Source organism: Macrobrachium rosenbergii, chromosome 11, assembly GCF_040412425.1.
Source record: "Macrobrachium rosenbergii isolate ZJJX-2024 chromosome 11, ASM4041242v1, whole genome shotgun sequence".
Classification (NCBI taxonomy): Eukaryota; Metazoa; Arthropoda; class Malacostraca; order Decapoda; family Palaemonidae; genus Macrobrachium; species Macrobrachium rosenbergii.
The window spans coordinates 45,953,755-45,973,116 of NC_089751.1; the positions used below are offsets into that span (position 1 = coordinate 45,953,755).

General features: G+C 38.0%; 1 protein-coding gene across 1 annotated transcript in view; it reads left to right on the forward strand.

Moving 5' to 3' along the window:
* Positions 1-584: 584 nt before the first annotated feature.
* Tspo (Translocator protein) overlaps positions 585-19,362 on the forward strand; it is a 133,511-nt gene continuing 114,733 nt past the window's right edge. Inside the window, exon 1 of the mRNA XM_067111762.1 lies at positions 585-711. The gene's annotated coding sequence lies outside the window, so the exon portion shown is untranslated. The remainder of the gene's footprint in view (positions 712-19,362) is intronic.

A 19,362-nucleotide genomic window follows, 5' to 3' on the forward strand; every position in this document is an offset into this window, starting at 1 on the left:
CCTTTCATGCACGAACCTCATAGCATGGGGTGTAAGGAGCTTGTGACCTGCGCATGCGCCGAAATTTCCTTTTCTGGATGCCAGTGTGACCGCGTGACCTGACTTAGGAGGATTGCCTATCAGTGCTGCCTATTTAAACGCATATAACGTTGTCATTTCTTACTCAGTTTCGCCAATTTCTTCAAGTTTTGTTACCAAGGTGTTACCGAGTGTTTTGACAATGCCAAAGTGTGTTAGAGCGCTGTAGTAGAAGGATAAGGACCCCAGTAAAAGAGAGTGAGCAGTTGACCACCAGCATATGAGGGCTTCATCCATCTTGACAAATTTTGTTCATCCGTTGATGCTAATGAAGATGACGGATGGACTACGAATGCTGACAAACCCCCATCATCCCCCCCACCCCCGCCCCGAATTGCATGAATTTACAGATGTTTCGCTGCTGAAAGTGCCAGAGCCAACGAGTGCCTTAGGTATCCTCCAACTAATTTTCACGAAGGGCATTCGAAAGGACACCACTTGTCATTGTGCATTCGTCCACCGTAGCGGCACCTCCCAATAGGTCCCTGGGGAAGCAGGAGTAGGAGCATCCTCCTCATCCTCCTCCTCCTCCTCCTCCTCCTCCTCCTCCTCCTCCAGGCCATACGACGGGAACTGCAAGGTCTTCGGAATAGAGGAGGAGGCATTAGCAAGATATGAAGACCAGGATTGTTGGTGAGTATACAAGATTACATTTCATATATATGTATAGTTGGCCTATGTATTTTTATGAATAATTATGTATTTTTTATGCAATGCATTATTTTGTTATTTTTTATGTGGATTATGTAAGTTTTCATTATTTTCTTTTGTGTAATATGTTTTTTGGAGGCAAAGTTTTATTATTATGGAAACAATTTATCATGCATTTGCAGTTTCAAAAATATTATCAGTTATAGGCGTTATTTTTTTCTGCAAATTTTTCAATGAACATAACTTCTAACATAACTTCTCCCTGGCTGCTCAAGCGAATTTGCTTAATTTTTTTTTTTCTTTCTTGGGAGGAGAATCGTGTCATACATAACACAAATGGTAATGAATTATATGTTTGTAAACGAAAATTATTAAAATTTTTCTGTGTAAGTAAAAACTATATACCTCAATTTAACTTTTTTTTTTTTTTGTAAATTTTTAAATGCAAGTAAATTTTGAAATTAACCTTTATTCGTAAGTTCTCCCTGGCTGCTCGCACGAGTTTGTTTGTTTACTTTTTATTTTTCGGGTCTTCTGTGCCATGCATAGCACAAATAGTAATAAAGTATATATCACATGAAACGCGTATTAATCTATTTTCTCACATTGTAAATGGAAATTAAATATCTCAATTGACCTATTTTTGGCGATATATATGTGTGTGTGTACATATACAGTATATGTGTGTGAGTAAAACGAAGTTATATTTTCATCTATTGCTTGAATTAAGGGATGTGACTGGAATGAATGATTGGTTGCTTGAGGTAGCCTTATATTTATACATACGTAAATCTGAGTTAAATCGAGTAATATTTTCATCTACTGCTTAAGGCCACCACTAACATTTAAGTATAACTGTGCAGGTTTACTTGCACAGACGGCCTGTGAAGGCACACCTGAACGTTAAAGTGAACAACCTATACAGTTTTCTTCTGCGTGCACAGGCGACCTGAGCAAATAGTTCATTTCAACCGATACGTCTGCGATGAAACGATCTGCGCAGGCTCGCTTGATCGTCAGTGTGAGAAGGCTACTTTTTTTTGCTCGGGTCTTTCCGTCCTAAGATGGAGAGTACGTTCCAGTCAGAGACAGAATATGCTGAGCTTTATCGAATTTAAAAGTCTTTATACCTAAATTAATGAAGTTTAGGGTTTGTTTACTTCTTAACTGGTGTAGATGTCAGATTAAAATATATTATATTCGTGCATAAACTCTATAGGAAGGTTCATTGTCTGTTCTAAGTAAAATCCAAACATAACAGATTTAAAAAAAAAGAGACAAATTTTAGATTATTCGAAAAACTAAAGGAGATTTTTGCTGCCGAAAAAGACAGTGGCCTTGAATGCCCATGTATGCTTATTCATGGTTATAAACCATATGCGTTTGTTTTTAAATGAGAATAATCGATATAGCAAAGTAATGTAAACCAGGAATAGACCTGTTTGCGTCTTCTTCGTGATTCTGCATCATGTGTAAAGCAGTTTTAAAATGAGAACAAAATAGCATCCAACATATACAGTAGACTCTGCATATTTATTCATTGCTAACATCATATGTTAACAATGAATAACAGCCACTCCTTCCTGGACGTCTTTTTCAGGCTTTTATTATTTTTTGTTGCTGCCAACAAGCCAATTACTGCAGAGCATCGTCTGTTGACGCCATGGCTGCTATAAAGAACCGAGTAAAAATAACTGTCGTCAGTGGTGAAGGTATGCCTACGTTGGTCTGCCTGTGGGGGCAGACATGTGCTGGCATACCGAACGTTATTGGCAGCCTTTTAAGTTCGGGATGTGACAGGAATGAATAACTGCTTGCTTGAATTAGTCTTAATTCTGGATACGTAAGATAAATGTGATCGTGTTATTAATTCTGGTTCAGAAACGACTTTTTTCCTGTTATAACAAAATTACAGTTTATCGATGCATTCAAGTTGAGTGAATGAAAAGTGTAATGCAATGGGAAACAAAATTAGACTCTTCATTTCGTGGAAGAGTTACCTAAGTGTGAAGAAATGGAGGAGTTAAGAGAGCACTGTGTTTATCAAAACTGACACACGTATCTGGTAAAATTGACCGGTAAATTCTAAATATATATTTTGTCTAAAAAGCGGTAAACAGCTCCTTGGTTCTTTATAGTGTTATACTGGCCCTTCCATTTTGCATTGATATTAAATTCACCTAAGTTGTGTGTGTGTGAAGTTTGCATTTGGGTTTCATCTTTAGTGAAAGTTTTATCATTCGTTGAGTCACGTGACAGAATCCCATTCTCTGTGTCACTTGATCTAAAATTCATTCCCACCGGAAACTTTAGCAAATTGAGTTCACGTTAATACCTGCAGGAGATTTGAGTGGATTCACTTTCAGTCATTGCCCATGCGTGAGCGTTTATGAAGTCTGGTGGACAATTAGCTTTTGCTTTTGTGTTTTATCGTCTTTCTCTCTGCTAACTTTTCATTTTTGCAGACAATTAGCTTTTGCTTTTGTGTTTTATCGTCTTTCTCTCTGCTAACTTTTCATTTTTGCAAGTGTCATTTTATTGTTTGTGCTTTTGTTGTCTTTGTTTCGTCTCATTTTATATTTATTTGTGTACAATTTCGTTTGGTGTTCTTCTTGTCGTTTATTCTTCATTTGTGAATCGTTTAAGTATTGTTATTTTTTGTGAACAAACTGTAAAGTGTGGAATTAGAGTTGTCATTAGAAGCCCTTGCTTTAAGTGTGGAATTATAGTTGTTATCAAAAGTCCTTGGTCTGTCCTATACATTACACTAGTATTATCGAACAGAAGTAAGTAGTGATCGTTATCTTTTCTATATTAAGTTCGTTATCTTAGTGATTGTGACACTCCTCATCATTATCAAATAGGGAGTAGACTGGGGTCCATCTCTGATGACATCAAATAAAGGTCTCTCCCGACAGAGAGACAGAACTAAATTAACAGGTTTCTTGTATACTAAGTATTGCTGAGCCCGCTGCAGGAATATTAAATTGGTTACTTATTGTTTGATTCTAGCTGACGCAAGAGTTGGGTGAGGTGTGGCCTTGCGCACTTATAAGGAACCCATGCGAATAAAAAGTAATTTCTCTCTCACATCAGAGTGCTACTGACCACCACCTGTGTCAGCCAAAAATAAAGCAGGGCAAAATGATAGCACAGATAAAGTACATGGAACATGGAAAACCAAGGTGAAACAAGGAAAAACAACATTTTGAGACAACCCACACAAACATTGTTATGGCACCTCAGTGGTGAGGAATGAAAAAGGCTTTGCCATCACTCAAGAATACACTTGTTCTACAACCAGTTATTGAATACTTAGGAATGGAACTCACCTTAATCAATGACATTATTTCTGCCTTACTTCGAGAACCTGACGCTGAACTGGTACTGGAAGAGCTGCATTAAGGAGATGATCCTCAGGACACGTTAATAGTGTGGAACAAAAAGGAGATTAAGGCTGACTCATCTGTAGATTCATCTCTAGACTACCCACCAATAAAACAATACCAGCCAGGTGAAATATGGCCAATAACCATTGAAGAGTAAGAGCCTGGAGTTGCATCTGGACCAGCTGGAAATTGAAAGGTCTAAGCTACAGCTTATGCAGTCATGCTTGGAACAGACTTTTCTCCACTCCTGTCCTGCACTGCACCAAGTTCCCTTCAACAGAATTGTTGATATTTTTGCTTAGGATATGACGAGGACCAGCCTGGTAAGTTTTCATCTGACCTCGAGGAACTCATAGAGTACCTTCAAGTGCCACCCGAGATAAAAGCCTCACCAGACATCTGACAAAGCAAACCTCAGATGACCACAATAACCTGTCAGCCAGTGAGATGAGGAACTATGACGTAGTTGAGGTTCATGTTCTCCAGTTATGCAAACTACTATCTGATGCTTGCAGATGCCCCGTCAGACTCTTTCAAAATTGACCTTGGACATAGAGGGACTCTACTGAAGGCAAAGAAGGGCAGTGCATATATATTCACAGTACTGTGTGCCTCAGCTTGTTTCCCAGAGGCTATTCCATTGCATACCAGAACCAGCCAGAATTTGACTCAGGCCTTCACAAAAATGATTTCAGTCTTTGTCCTCAAAGGTTTTAACCGACCAAAGAAGTACAATCCTGTTGAATTCGTATGCCAGCATGATGAAGGACCTAGGATTATGGTATGACGTGACCTCTGCCCATCATCCTCAATCCCAAGGTGCATTGAAGAGGTTCCATGCTGTGTTTAAAAGGGACTTATGAGAGTATTGCCTTACTGAATTACTAAAGAATGGGATGAAAGAGTATACCACTTTTTCTGGCAGGAATTGTTAGGGATCTCTCCCTTCCAGCTGGTATTCGGGCATGACACATTGTCATCATCCGGCTTCTGTGGGAGATATGGGCCGGAAATGAAAAGCAGACACAGTGCCTTGAGTATGTACAACCTTTCAGGCACCGACTACTATAGGCCTGCCAGACGGCCCATCTTCTTCTTCTTCTTCTTCGTTTAACGTGCTTTTTCCCATTTTTTATATGGGGTAAGCACGATGCCTCCTTTTGAAGGACTTTGATTTGGCGTTGGGGTAGACCGTAGCCTCGATCGGCTGCCCTACCTGACATCGCTTAGACCATGAAGAAGTGAAAAAGGTGCAAGACGAAATCAAACCTCAGCAAGACCAAGCTCACAGTACCAAAGCTTGAGAGCTCCAGGTAGGTGATAAGGTGCATAGAATTTTTTTTTTTTTTTTTATAAAATGATAAATGTTTCCCGTGTATCAGTGGCATTGTTATGTATCTTCCCCTCCGACCGATGAATTATATATAGTAACATCTTCATTTTACAAGTTTTGCTTATTATTCATGAAATTAGAACCATCAGTGAAAAGGGATATAATACATAAGTATAAAATAAGGAACTTTTTTGAACGATTTTGCACCAATAGTATTAGATGTAAGATGGAAAAAGAAAGTGCAGGATGAAACATGACACAAGATAAACCTGAATCATCCAAACTTTCATAGAGCTGTTATAAGGGAAAAATCTCTTTATGGTGGCTGTAAAGGGACCATTTACAACGAACCAATCTGCCTCTGGTGTTGGTTTCGTAAATCATGTTTATATGATAAAATAAATGCTTCTGCTGTTGCGGTTTCGTTTTTTATTTTTCTTTCGTGCACCGAAAATGTCTTCTGCTACATCTTTTTAGATGAAGATGTACGACGCCCATGAAACAAAGAGCAATAAAAGTTACTCTTTGATTAATTTTATGGGTACCCCTCTTCACTGTGATACCATGGCTGCTGTGGTCCTGCTGTTAAGTCATTGGTAGGAGAAGGCGCCGAGATGCCAGTGCTGTAAGGAAGAAAAAAAGTACGAGCTCTATGGGAAAAAGAGGTACGGAATTGTAAAAAGATGTCATTGCTCTGATCTTTTTCGGGGACGGCCAGTGAGTCGAAATAAAGTACCTTGGGTCTTTGCTGCTCATATCAGACTCTTATACTGTATAGAAAGGTTTAGTATCGAATGGCTTTAAAAGGCCAGATCACTGACACCCACATACTGTGTTGATGGCCTCCATTAGCGTCACTTTGCTACAGTGATTTATTTTACATTTAATGAAAAATTTTCGTCCTCTTCCAGTGAAGAATTGGTGCATAGAAGGGCGTTTCAGTTATTGTAGTACATTTGTCTAACAAATCTTTTCACGAATTTAGTATTATTATTGAGACCAAAGGTAAAACAATAAAAAATATAAGGACAGAATTTTCGTAATCTGTCTGGCACGAAAAATGTTTATCTTTGTGAGAAAATACCAATACTACACATTTTAGATTCATTTGCACATTTATATGGAAGGCACAGGTTTGTAAATATACATTTATATTATAGGCCCAAAGAGTGTAGTGGTATGTTTATATTATTCCTACTTCTATGCAAATACAGTATACTAGTCAGTTTATCTATCTATAATAATGAAATCCGAGTGGATATTTCTTGTTTGCCCGCCCTAGGTGGGGGCGGTGTAGGTAGGGGACCGGGATGGTAGGGGAAACATGACACTTCCACCCTCCTCCTGCAAACCTGTTTGTCCGCCCCGGGTGGGGAGCGGGGTAGATAGGAGATCGGGAGGGTAGGGGAGGCATGATGGGCAGTGCCGGGTTCCAGCGCAGCTCGAGAGCACCATGTATTTGTGGGTTTAAGTCTAACTAAGTGATGATGGAGACGAAGAGCCGCTAATTATTAGTGCTTAATCAGATTCTGATTCCAGTTTTATTTTGTACTTTTGTTGATTTCCTTTAAAAGCTCTAAGCAAATTATAAAGACTTGAAGCAAGCATATTGTATGCACATGAAATCATGAGATTTATTTTATATATATACACATATATATATATATATATAAAATATAAAGACAAAATTCACGAAGGAAAGAGAAACAGTGGAGTGCTGCGAGGCCTTTCGACTGTCGTCCTTTACTTACGACGACAGTCGAAAGGCCTCGCAGCACTCCATTGTTTCTCTTTCTTTCGTGGGTTTTGTCTTTATTTATATATTCAACACGTTCCATATTTTCGTGATTCAGTTATATATATATATATAATATGTATATATGTCAATATATATATATACTATATATATATTAATGAACAATATATGTCAAGCCAATCAACAATAGAAGAAGGGGCATTTTAAATTCCTTACACTGCTGTAGAATGGAAGCTTTTGTTCGAACTTCGCTTTCGTATTCCATGAACAGCATTAGAAAATGGCTTGTATGAAGTGCACATAGAATTTCGTTAAATGACGAGAATTATTAGTGCAGTAATATTTCTGAAATAAAGTTTTTCTTTTGTTCATTACATTTAGGAACTTATTACTAGATTTGACCTCACACACATCCTGATGCTCTGGAGTTCAAAAAGATCAGAAAATGGAGGGGTAATCGTACTGCAATTGGCCCTGAAAAAAAAATGATTATCGCACGTTTATTACCAGCTGCAATTGCACTTGCAGCAAAAAGCCGTATCTTTAATTGGGTTTTCTGTATATTTTCACTTGCATTACGAAGCCTTCAGAAAAATAAGCGTGTTAAGAGCAAACATTCTGCGCCGAGTGGAATCATGGGTATACTGTAAAAGTTCAACAGGAAAGTGATACAGATTTCATGCAGAGTTTATCTGGGAAATTCTCCATGAAGTTCTCTTTTTTTTTGTTATTTATTATCCAGTATTAAAAGCATTTCAACGCGTTTTTTATGTTTACTCAAGTGAGAAATGTATTAACCGTCTATGGCATTGCCGTTTCATATGCGTAAAGTGAAAATTTGGGAAATGTTACGAACTTCTCAATAGGCATCTGTGCTGAAAACTTTTCGTTAATCTTCGGTTAAAGGAGATTAAAATAAGTCTTACTAGCTGGACTGCTAATCAACTTCTAAAATATCTGATAGTGCCCTCAAAATTGCCCAGGAAACCTCATGATGCCAGTCAGTTCAAATAGAGAAACGCTGCTCTAGACGATACTACGAAAAAGTAGTCTATATAACATACTCCCAGCGTGAAAGTGTACAGGCAAAGTTCTCAAAGCCACTGGAAGATGCTTGTGGGTAAATAAGTATGAAAATACCAAAGAAGAGGTCATGATTTCTGGCAATCAGAAGAGTATTTTGAAGGCGCTAAGATGATTGACCACTTTCTACTAAAAGTCTAATTTTCCGTAAATCGTCATTACGCCCCAATATAGTTAGTCTTCCGCTCCTTTCACTGTACCTCCTTCCATATTCTCTCTCTTCCATTTTACTTTTCACCCTCTCTTAACAATTGATCCATAGTGCAACTGCGAGGTTTTCCTCCTGTTACACCTTTCAGACCTTTTACTGTTAATTTCCGTTTCAGCGCTGAATGACCCCATAGGTCCCAGTGCTTGGCCTTTGGCCTAAATTCTATATTCAGTTCAGTTCAGTTCCAATGTAGTTAGAGGTTTTCTCAGCAGGTACATTCATAAAAACATTAAGGAGCGCGTTGTTCCCTTCCGTCAACTGACACAGCTATAACCAAGGTCTAAGGAACACCAGGTCTACCCACGCGCCCGTAATTTAGGGGAGGGCTGGGGAGAAGGGGGAGGTTTAGTCTTCTGAGGGGTCAGTTCTGTGACGCCAGACTGATCCAGCATTCTGTAGCTAGCCATATAGAACGCTCTTTATCTTTTTCTAAAATTAATAAAATTAGAGTACCAGTTTATCATAGTACATACACGGGAGAGCTGCGCACTGAACGGAAGGACTGTCTGACGTCATAATCGACCCAGTGTTGACCTGCGCTGGAAAGGACGCGTTTTGGGTCGCTGGTGGATTGACCTGCTGCTATTCTTCAGACCTTGGCTATGGCAGTCCACAACACATGCGTACACACATGTGCTTGCAAGCTCCCAGGCTCAGATGATATTTTTGAAAGGTCTAAGCTGGATCATTGTAAAGATTGGAAAATCATCTCAGTAATAGAACACTATCTAATATTATGTTATCATGCAGACTTTTCCAACTTCATAATGAAATCTATTACGTGCCAAATCCTTTTACTCAGATATTCAGCAATGTTCGATTTTAATAAAGCTAAATTTATTGCTTCCAAAAGTAAACTATATGAAAACTGTATATGTTATTATATATATTAAAAAATAACCTTAGGTGTTCGATACCTTATGATCCAGATACATGAATTTCATCACACATTTCCAAAGGTTGAGTGACTTAAATGTTGAGTGTGAAAAGTATCGAAAAATGGTAGGAGAGTTTTATTCAATTGGCGTCAGGATCGTCCGGATTAGTCTGTCAAAAATCCCTTTTAGAGTTCTGCTGATTACAAGATCAACTTTGAGCAGATTTTTGTGATCATGAAGTTTATCCTTCCTAACTTTTCGCTCTAAGCTAAAAATCCGCTTTCATTCTCATGCCATTTACACTAATGCTATTTGGATCCTTCCACAATTAGCAATTTTCCCTTGACAAATGTCTAGAAACTGTTCCTGTATTTCAGTACACAAGATTAGCATTTACAATGTCCTCTTTAATAATATATACCAAAGAGTTTTTATATCTTCAGCACCTGATGGAAATTAGTTCCAAGTTTCTACCTAATTTTCTGCTGATGACGACAACGTTTAAGCACGATAATTTATTCTGCAACAGTTTCATTATTATCAGCAACTAATTCATGACTCCCAGAGCGCTAACTACGCGATGCAATCCTCTCATTGCCTCAAGTAATCCTTATCTGAATCGACCTGCTTTACAGACTTGTTCTTTTGCTCGTAGTCAAAGCAGTGATAAATCATCTCGCTGACGTAAAACAAATATTTTTTCCCTTTTGTATGAATCATATCTGCCCTGCTATTTAGCTGTTAGCATATTTTTTGTTTATTATAAGTGTTGTCCATACACAATTAAAGCATTAATGTCTGTTGATATATATGAATATATATATATATATATATATATATATATATATATATATATATATATATATATATATATATATATATATATATATATATATATATATATATATATTATTATTTCCGAGGTAGAGCAAATTGGATATTAAAGGACGTTTGTAGCTTACTGATTGTATATGAATCACGGTGATGTGAAAAAAGTCATACTGTATATATATATATATATATATATATATATATATATATATATATATATATATATATATATATATATATATATATATATATATATATATATATATATATATGGCCACTTGCCTTAATAATGGTTGACTCCCATAAAATGAATAGATAGCAGTCTCTGTTACATGTATCGTTTATTGGTTAAATCAGTGGTGCACACCCTGAGAAAAGAGATTTTCACTGCGTTTATTGCTTTAACAGCTTGGCAAGTTCTGTATCCTCCATTTGCCTTCAAGAAGGCTTTGCATGGATTAATTCTCATTCAGTGCAGTTGAGTTACTGCCTGTAGGCATGTGGTAAGGTCCTTGGCAAGTGTCCTTCTGATATTGTCTTGTTAGCTGTATTCTCAGCCTGAGTATCGTTCTTCGCCATTTTCTTGTAGTTTATGCACTGTGCACGATCTTTGCAAAATATGGTTCCAGCCCCATCATTACCATGGAGCAATTGCGGTCTGGCAATGAGCTTCTCCTCCATCAGGGCAATGGCAATGGTTCCGTTTGGAGTGGAGAGTCAAGGCAAACTTGGTGTAGAAGTGTTGTGGTACGAAGGGCCATTTATTAGACTTTTCTGAGTTTAGAACATTTATTGCTAATGAGGAAGAGTGGGATGTCTGTCTCGTAAAGAGGTCAGTATAATAATGAGCTAAATCCACTACACCTGTAACGGTATTAATACACAAACACACTAACCTCAATGATGAGGCATATGTTACATACACAATATACAAGTTTACAAACACATGGTCCTTTAACTGAATAACAAAATATCAGTTTACTAACAAAAATGAAAGACAACCTCATTACCACTGAATTTAATAAACATAATACCGGATAGTACCAAACAGGTTACCACCACCTTGATCTCACCACCTTTGGTTGCGAGAATTGTACTTGATGTTTATAAAGGTCAGCAAATAGTCTGGGAAACATTAGCCCTGAGTACCCTTTCACTCCATATTTTGTCCCCTTACTACTTTATGATAGAAATGAATTCAACAGCAGCATATTTCCATTAGGATTGTTATTTCAGTTATGATGATTATACCCTTTTGTATATGCCAAAACCTTGATTCCTACAGAAGTAGTTCATTAGTCCCTCCCAAGTATTTTATCCTCGCGGTTTGCTGTATCTTTACCCTGTGCAGGCATGGTACCTGCTTTTTGCAGGGACACAGATCCATCGTAAGTAAAGGCTTTCCTCCCACTTTTCATTCTTTTGTCTGCTCAGGTAAGCAGTCACTGAGCTTGTGCTTTTCTCTGCTCCTTCCAGTCTTGCAAGTTTTTCCAACCTCTCAGCTATCCCTATTGCCATAGTGTAAGTTAGTTTTTTTTCTAAAAACCATGAGTGTCTCATTTGGCAGGTTCACTAGCCATTTCCTAGCACTCTGTCTCAAGAGTCTCATCCAACATTGGGAGATATTATGTCCAGCTCTTTTGCAATGGGAACACATCATTGTCTTTGTGGCGGCCCTCATGGCACTGTCTTTACATATGGCAGTCTGGGTATTCAACAGACATTCCGTTTCCTTGCTTGTGACGAGCCATCTTTGTTTCCATATACAGTATACAGTGGGTCATTTCTTTCTTGTCAGCTGAGACGGTGGCATGTCTGGTACTCGGCACTTTGCACCCTGCCAAATATTGCCTTACCTCTGGGGCCAAGATATCTTAGAGTTACTCCAACTTGGTGAGATCCCATTGGACTTCATAGGTCTGTTCAGACAAGGCAGCATCCAGTCATCTATTAAGGGCAGGTTCCATTTTCCTCTCACTTTTTCCTAGGGTTTTGGTGTTTTATATCTTGAGCTCTCTGAAGTGACATTGGTAAGCTGTGGGTAACAGTTCACACACCTGCAGTATTTGAACCTTTTTGAGGCAGCAGTCCTTCATCTCACTAATGGACAGACTACTGTATGCTGACCAGTAAGGAAGGGCAACGAAATTTCTGGTAGCACTTGCTGGCACTACACCAACTTTTTGAGAGTAGAAAAGAATACATTGGGTTGACCTACATCTAACTACAGGAATTCATTTGGATCTGTAGCAACTGAAGTTTCAGTCTCTCTCTTGAACTGAGCCCTTTGCAGCTCCATCTCTCAAACTCCTAAGAATTCTGCCTTGGACTATCTAACTATTATTAAGACTCATTGGAGTAGCTGGTGGGTCTGAACCATTTCTATTTTCCCTCATCATTACTCCTACAAAATGTTTCTTCTCTAACTTACAATACTCCACTTACTCCACTTTGGTATTTTCGTTAGGGAATCTAGGTTCTTTGTCATTCTTTTTCTTGAGTTTGGGTCTGAGGTAATAGGCAGTTGATTGTTGTGGATGCCACTGGTATTCCTATGCATGGCATGCCTCTACTAATTTATCATTGTTGTGTTGCAATAGCAACCCCTGAGAAAGTCATCTTAGAAAATGAGTTTTATTTGCCTTATAAACTATTCGTCTTTAATTTCCAGTTCATTAAGTCAGTGGCACTTCTGTTTAGCTTAATCAAATTCCCATTGATGGGAGCGTTGGTGAAGAGGCTCAGTACATTTAATGATGCAATGATACCTTAGGACAGCACTATGCAGTCTGTCAAGAAACTCTATGGAAGATGCAATGAAAAGTTCATTAGGGACGTAAGATGTTAACATTTTTTATTAAGTTTTAGCCAGCTGGTAAGTCGGCAGTGGGCATTAGCTGATTATGTGGCATAGAGAGGAGTTAGCTTTATGCGTTTTTGTCTTGCCATCAATGTAGCAAACGTTGTGGTCCCCCATAACCTTGGGAAGGTGCACAGCATCTACAGCAGCATTAATTCTTTCAACCATGCGATTTGCTTCCCTCCTTATTTCAACAGGCTTCCTCATAATCTGGCAGAGCTTGGATCTCCAGGTATATGATTGAGCTTCCTGAGGTACTCCTCTCACCTAATTAGGATGAAGGCAGCTGTTTTATCTGCCCAGTGGTTCACGATTTCTTCCCTTTCTCAAAGACCTCTGGTGATCTCTCTCATCCCCCTGGTCAGCAGGTGGCTATGATACTATCAGCGCTCTGTCAAAGCCGCCACCAGGAGGAGAGGCTGAAGCTCATCAGAACTACTGACAAGGCCACGATCTCCCAGGGGAAAAAGTAGAGTAAAGAGGAACCTCAATTTCAACACGTTTGGTGCCAGGCTTAGGCGTCTCCAAGTTGTGGAGAAGTAGACATGATAATTGACCTCAATATCTATTTTAAGGAACGGAGGACTGCCTGATTCCTCATGAAGAATAGCCCTTCATAGGCAGCGATCACATGAAGAAGAAAAGAGTGTCTACTCAATACTGTGCCCAGTGAATACATGCCACCCTTCTTACATTGGTATAACAATGACTCTCCCCCTTTAAGAGGATTGCTGTCCGTCTACATGAAGGGGCTATGTACCAAAGCTGCATGAGGGAACTCAGCAACACCCACGAACGCCAGTAGATTGTGAGGAATACCACAATCCTTGATGGTGACGTGGATCGCCGACACCTCCACTACCAGGAGGCCTTCGCCATTCTTTGGTGAAAACCTACTCTTAGTGTCACTCAGGAAACTCTCCTCCTGCAAACCGCTGTCAAAAGAACAACGAGGCAGGCATGCCCCTGAGACAATACTACAGCCACCCTCCTCCTCAGGCCGTGAGCAAAGTCCCCTGGCGCCAACCAGTCAGCACCCCCACCAGTCATCCAGACTCACAGCCAATAGGAGAACTCCCTGACTATGACCAACCAATCGAAAATCGTCCCCTTCTTAGTAAACCCATTGTTGGGTATGAATTTTCTCTACATGTACCCCCTGGTGCCATTTATCCCTTTCAAATGGTAGTGAGGACTACCGAAGCGTCGGGATTATAAATGAACTTTGCATAGCTGCTTTATAAATTCACCTACTGAAACAAAGAAACTTATGTGTCACATTAAGACGGAGCAATATAAGCTCAGCGGCATACAGAGTGCCTTTCTTTTCAATGAAGTTTGGCTCAAAGAGGGTCTTCCTTCAAGGTATTATTATTATTTTTTTCTATCACAGTGATCCTATTCAACTGGGCGGTTTTTTTTTATAGTGTGGGGTTCCGGGTTGCATCCTGCCTTCTTAGGAGTCCATTATTATTATTATTATTATTATTATTATTATTATTATTATTATTATTATTATTCCTTCTCTCCTGATGCAAAATGTATACATGGAGTGTTATAAAATTCATTTTCCTTTAAATTCTTTGAAATTTACGCAATCTACTTAGCATCCACTTTCCTGTCATCTGTGTTGTAACATCAAAAAAGGCTCAAATCTAGATGACGTGTACGATCCTGAATTCGACCTCAGCGATACCAGATGATATAAAGATAAGAAATTTCCACCAGCGGAAGTATCTTCAAATTATAATATGTTGCACCCACAAGTCTTAAAATTCCTCTGATAAAAAATCAAATCTCATCTAGTGTCATTTGAACAAGAAGCACGTATCCCATTCCCAGTTCACCTTCCATTTAACTTTGGCTTTATTGCCTTGCTTGTATTTCATGGAGAAGAAACCTGAGTAATTTCAATTCTCGATGCGTTGGCAATGCGAGATTCTCTAGACGAGCAATTACAGGGCAACAACAGACTTTTCTGAAGGTGAAACCGGATGTTCCTCTCTGTTTCTTCGTGCTGTGAGAATTTCTCGTGAAGTCTCGTCGACCTACGAGACATTTGCAAGCTGGAATTCAGCTAAGTATATTGCAAAATTACATCAACATCCTGATAATGGAAAATAAAAGTTATTTGAAGAACTTCGAGGAAAAGAAATTTCGAAGCCGCAACACCACTGAGTGGAAGGATCCCTTACAAGAATACTGTTTTAGGAAAATGAGAAACAAGTAAAAGATGCCCCGAAGATTCTAAGGCGCAATCGAGTTTTCTGTACGGCGTATGATACTGTATGAAACTGTCAGCCATGGCTCTTGAAATTCGCAGCCGCGGCCCATGAAACTTTGTCAAGCCCAGTGGTGGCCTGTGTTGTTGGCACCTATAGCGGTGCCAGACGCACGATCACGGCTAACTTTAACCTTAAATAAGATAAAAACTACTGAGACTAGAGGGCTGCAATTTGGTATGCTTGATGATTGGAGTCTGGATGATCAACATACCAATTTGCAGCCCTCTAGCCTCAGTGGTTTTTAAGATCTGAGGGCGGACAGGAAAAATCGCGGACTGACGGACAAATAGCCATCTCAATAGTTTTCGTTTACAGAAAACTAAAAAGTGTATCAGGATCTTTAACAGAAACAGGAATATAAAATGCAATTGCTGATCCAAAGAAACCCGTGGACCACCAAATATTTAAAGGTCAACGTTTAATTTTCTTGGTTTTGTTGAAACCTGGTCATTCGGTCACTTGAGGGCTGGTGAATGTTTGCCCCAAATATTTTTCATCTTCCATACTACTCTCTAATTGAAATCAAACCTGTGATCCATGTTTAACTACCAAAATATTTTTCATCCTTTACAGAGTGATTTTAAGCCCAACATTTTATTTTTTTCTTTGATTTTGACGAAAGTGAGTTGGTAGGCACCTGGGCTACATGATTTGTTAATATTCTTTGAGTTACCGTACTAGGTCATGGGTCTTTTGAAAGTTCAGTATTTTACCTTTTTTAATCTCTTTCTCTCATAAAACCTGATAGGGGAGTGCCTTGGAGGTTGTGTAATAAATCCTCTCAATATTTTCTTGATCGGGGCTTATCTTTGTATGGCCAGAATTTTGTCTTTAAAAGACAAAATTCTTAGCATTTTTTATACAGGCACCTAGTCTTCAGAACCCCTGTTAGAATCTGATTAAATTCCAATAGTAAAACAGCAGATATTGGAGGTTAGGGTGTTCCCTTTCTCCATTTTGTTAAAAAACCTACACAGTTAATCTTCCAAAAACCTACAGTTCGTGCAGTCACCTCTAATGTATTTCACTATCATCTTAAAAAACGAGATATTTATTGCAAATTATGATTTCAACCAGTTTTGATAAGTTATGTGCTGCAAAGGTTAGATTCAGGTGAAATTGCATGATGGAATTTGGAGTCGAATTGTAGTTGGAATCTAGTCAATATTATCATCATTACTATCGAAGAGGAGTTTCACTAAAGAAGGCCTCTCTAAAGACAGTAGCAAATAACTATTTTTGTCAAACTTATCCAGTTATTGTTGAACAAAGATGGAAATGTGGTAAAAACGAAAATTATGCTTCCTTTTAAGCTACCTAGGCATAGCGAACGTCTTTTTTCAACACTCCTTCCAAGATGTGAATCTTGGACTATCGAGTTATCTATCTTACCGTTTGACTATACATTTGCCTGAGACTAAATTAGAAATATACTGGAACATAATTATCTCTGAAACAACAAACTTCTTGACCCGAACGCACTTCAGTATCAAAATAACTTTTAGTTCCGTCCTCGTATTCTTACCTAAGCCTCGCCTTATTTTATGAGCTCTGAATGTTTCTGAAAAATCTACATTATTTGGGAATTTTTTATTTGTACCTTTCGTAATAACTTTCTTTGAGTTTTCAAGGGAACGAAGTTCTTTAATTCTTTTCACATTATTACCAACCAGAAGGTCTCTCTGGGTATTGTCCCGGTTGGATGTGGCTGCAATGCTCGTTGAGTCTAAGCCTCACTTTTTGATGTGATTTCTGAATGTTTCTGAAAAATCTACATTATTTGGGAATTTTTTATTTATACCTTTCGTAATAACTTTCTTTGAGCAGTCAAGGGAACGAACTGTTTTTCTTCAATGCTTTCCACATTATTACCAACCAGAAGGTTTCTTTGTGTATTGTTCTGGTTGGATGTGGCTGCAATGCTTGTCGAGTCTCGGAGCCCGTCCGCCAATCTCCACGCACACACACACACACAATTTCAAGTCCAACTAATGGTTGCTTCTGTGACTGAGTGTTCGTTTGCATATATCATCAAGGCTTTAGATTTCGCCTTGTGCTCCATTTTTGTCTTATTCTCAAAACGTTCCATTTGCTTTAAGGCTTTCTTTCATTTCTTGAATTCTTACTGAATCTTGCTCGTGGCTTTGTTTGCCACGTCCTTCATCTACGATCGATTCATTTTGTAGCTTCTCCCCAAAAACAGGAAAACTTTGCATGAATAAACTGGAACTAAGGTCACTTCATCAATGTGCTACGTGTCTCTTGAATAGAATGTCTCTCAGCACATTGAAATTAACAAACAATGAATCGTTGTTGTGGAGTCTGGAATGGAATTCTGACTTCATAGTGAAATCTAAAAGCGATTTACCCCTTGTTTTCAGCGGAGGGCATTGCCGTCATTTCATAAAGCCATATCGTACAGGACTGTTTACCATAAAGCTAGATAAATGATCTCTTACAGAATTAATCAGCGTGATCAAAAGCAGTTTACACTGTGTCAAAGAAGTCTTAGTGTTGTCACCAGATATATATGTATTCAGGTAAACTTCGCTTATTTTAAGACATAATGAGAACGTGATTAATTGGGGGGGCTTCATGTCATTATGATGGGACGATGTAGTTCTCAGAGGCATGTTGACGACATACCTGATTAAAATGATAGTCGAGCATTGTACAAAATAAAATAAATGAAGTTGCTTGCTGTTTATAGTCCTATTCACAGTTGACCTCATTAATTCTGAATCTATATATATATATATATATATATATATATATATATATATATATATATATATATATATATATATATATATATATATATATATATATATATATATTATATATATGTATATATATATATATATATGTATGTATGTATATATATATATATATATATATATATATATTGGATATTCAAAATGAAATACAGAGTATTCCAATTGTTTATATGTATTTTAACACATCTTTTGTGCCCCGAAGATGTGTTAAAAATACACAAACGACAGAGTGCGGCACTCTGTCGTTATTTTAACATTCTTTTGTGCCCCAAGATGTGTTAAAATACACAAAATCACGGCACTCTGTCGATTTCTTGAACCTATGTATGTATGGCTGTATGTATGTAAAATCACGTATGTATGTATTTCTCAGTATGTATGTATGTATGTATGTATGCATACGGAGTTTTAATAGCTATAATGTCTTCATAATTTCTCGATATCCTCTGTCCTTGGTTACACCCATCGCTAAGTGCTTTGAACCCAAACTAAGGAATGTCAGGATTCGAACCCAAACACATATTAGGATTATGTTTCCGTTAACCAATCGACAACGAAGATAGTTACAGATCGATTCCTTCCCATACTTGCATATGTCAGTTAATTCAGAGACAATGTGTTCAAGTGTTTGCTTTTTAGCTTGAAATATCGAAATAAAATCCACCTCTCACTATTTCACCAGATGTGTAAGTATATTTTGTAATGACCATAATAAACTCAGAACTCATCCATTTCTTCTCACTCTTTAGATGTCACCACTATAAGCCTTGAATCCAAGTGAGGTAATAAAGAAGAAACCGTGATGATCATGGTAGGATTCGAACAGTCGCATGATATGCCAATGTGAGGTTACTTTTAACCACCCAGCTATGCAGAAGGATATGAGTCTATTTTTGCTCATACATACATATATCATATTTGCAAGATCCATCGTCATTTTCAGTATTATAGAAATGATAAAATTGAGAAAATTATATATATATATATATATATATATATATATATATATAATATAAATATGTATAAATACATATATATATACATATATATATGTATATGAAAATGTGCCCGCCCCCATGAAATTTTTCTGGATCCGCCAGTGCTTCAGGGCTACTTGAGATTACCTCATCATTAACTAGTTCTTTCTGATAACCAGTCATTTCTTACAAAATACCAGTAGTCAAGCGCCAAATGCTGCCAAATCATCACATGTCTGCAGTTGTCTAACAC